The sequence below is a fragment of the Dipodomys ordii genome, unplaced genomic scaffold (assembly GCF_000151885.1).
Source record: "Dipodomys ordii isolate 6190 unplaced genomic scaffold, Dord_2.0 Scaffold227, whole genome shotgun sequence".
In the NCBI taxonomy this organism is placed as follows: domain Eukaryota; kingdom Metazoa; phylum Chordata; class Mammalia; order Rodentia; family Heteromyidae; genus Dipodomys; species Dipodomys ordii.
The window spans coordinates 1,081,963-1,084,366 of record NW_012267443.1 but is presented as its reverse complement, the minus strand read 5'-3'; the positions used below and the strand labels follow the sequence as shown (position 1 = coordinate 1,084,366).

The 2,404-nt window shown below is 38.5% G+C and overlaps 1 protein-coding gene across 1 annotated transcript in view; it reads right to left on the bottom strand.

The window, feature by feature from the left end:
* Positions 1–2,404, bottom strand: part of Slc25a13 (solute carrier family 25 (aspartate/glutamate carrier), member 13) — a 150,599-nt gene that overhangs the window by 20,355 nt on the left and 127,840 nt on the right. The window lies entirely within an intron of this gene.

Below are 2,404 nucleotides of genomic sequence, written 5' to 3'. Positions count from 1 at the left end.
AAACCTTCCAAATGGTTCTTATGAGGAAAGTATTACTCTGTAGGAAGGATTTATGTTCTTCTACTCTGAGAAAGAGTTAATACTTTATTTTTTTTTCTGCACCTGTGGTATGCAATTGTCATATACTTGCCCTGCTTTCTTTTAGCACCACACTACCTCTCCAGGCTGAGAGTCCTTTCTTTATAACATAGCCCTGAACTAGCAAGTAAGTGCTGCTGAAAGCTCCAGACTAGATCAAAGTGGCAGCACACACAGCTCTCTTAACTCATTTATGGGTTTATCCTAATGCTGTCTCCACTCCATCAGCCCCCAGGGACACTACTGTTCGGAGGTTCACTTTCTTTACAGAGGAGAAGTACGTCTTCCTGGCAATGTTTTGGGTTGGGATATCATCCAGTCCAGTTTCAAAGTCATTGTGGCTGTTGCTTGTGGGTCTTGCTAAGTGAAGCCGATGCTACCATTTTCTAGGACCAATAAGGAATCTGTAAAATGTATTTTCTGACATTTTTAGATCCTTCTGAGGAGAAATGGATAAATATACATGATCCATTTCCCTGATGCAGTATCTCTATTAGTACAGGAATGTCAATGGCTCCAAAACTTTTAAAAATAACTTGGCAATGACTTACAAACAACCATACTCTTATTTTTGGGATGGTGGTGGTGGTGAAAGTGATGGTGGGTGGTGGTAGAGCTGGTGGTGCTGATAGGGGTAGCGAGTAATGGTGGTGGTGGTCATGGGCAGTACAAGCTTTGAATTCAGGGTCTCATGCTTGCTGAGCATGTTGGCTCAGAGTTGGCTTTGGTCCACTATATTGGAGATGGATTTTCGTGGCTTCGAACCTTGACCTTCTGGATCTCAACCGCCTTCGTAGCTAGGATTCCATGAGTAAGCCATTGGTACTTGGCTATAATCACACTTTTTACCAACAAACTCACTTCACTGATGTAAACAGGAGAAAAAGCTTTCATGCCTAATGATTCTTTCTTTTAAAATCACTTAGCTTAAAGTTTCATCCAAAGATGTAACTCCTTTGAACAACTAATGAATTATTTACCAAAATGAATACCAGGAAGCAGAAACATGTTATTTGGGGAGAGAACAAGGGAGGTACATATGAATGAAGGGAGAATGAGTAAGCAAATGCTGCCATTATATTCACTGTACATTATGTAAAAACTGAACTATGTAACTTGAAGGTAGGGATGGGAGGGGGGACATGGGGAGAACGATGAAAGGAGTGACATTCATCAACAGTGACAAGCATCCACATGTATTATCCCGATTTAAGAAACTGTAACCTCTTTGTACCACTACTTAACAATAAAATTTTTTAAAAAATAAATACGTTTTTGAAAAAAATGAAGGGATGCTTAAGATTAAGGGATATGTAATTATGTAGCAATTAAAACTGTTTAGAGTTTGAAATAATAAAATTAGTATTATTGAACTTTCTGAATATTTATTGTATACTAGGACTTACTTTGGACTTCTATATCTATTAATTCACTTAATCCCCATAATAATCAGTTAAGACTAAGACTGTTCTTTTCCCCAAACAAAGAGAACCAAGCCAAAGAGGATCAAATAACTTGTGCAGGTCACACAGTTCTACATAGGAAAATGAATCTGATCCTCAGTAGCTTTGTAACACTTTGTGCACATCACTAACCCTCTTGCTCTGATGGCCAAAATGCTTAAGATACAAGAAAAAGTGCAAACCATATGTGCACTATGCTCATAACTGTGGAAAACATTAAAGAGAGAAGGATAGAATATACTGAATAGTATCTTCTGGCAGTAGCATAATGGATATTTTCTTATTTGCTCTTTCCAGAATGTTCCAACTATTTTACAATGAGTAATGTTACTTTCAAAATCATAAAAACAAAATAGGGAAAAAAATCATAAGGGAGGAAAAATAACCCACTAGTACATTCTCCAGCTTTGTGGCATAAATTGTTTTAACAAATTCCTATCCAGAGATGAAACTGCTTTCCAGTTTGTATTTTCTCTAAGATTTACTTAAATATTTTTTGTTCTTTAAGGGAAAAAAAGCTCAGGAAAGAGCCCTAAATCTTGATCTGAGTTCTACTATGTATCCTTTTTTTTTTTTTTGGTCAGACCTGGGGCTTGAACTCAGGGCCTGGGCACTGTCTCTCAGCTCTTCAGCTCAAGGCTAGTGCTCTACCACTCAAGCCACAGCACCACTTCCAGCTTTTTCTGCTTATGTGGTGCTGAAGAATCGAACCCAGGGCCTCGTGCATGCAAGGCAAGCACTCTACCACTGAGCTACCTTCCCAGCTCCTACTATGTATCTTTAATGTCACAACTGACACTTGAAGTGATTGACAGGCAAATTCTCTTAGATGCAGATTGAACACATCCCCCACACTAGACACA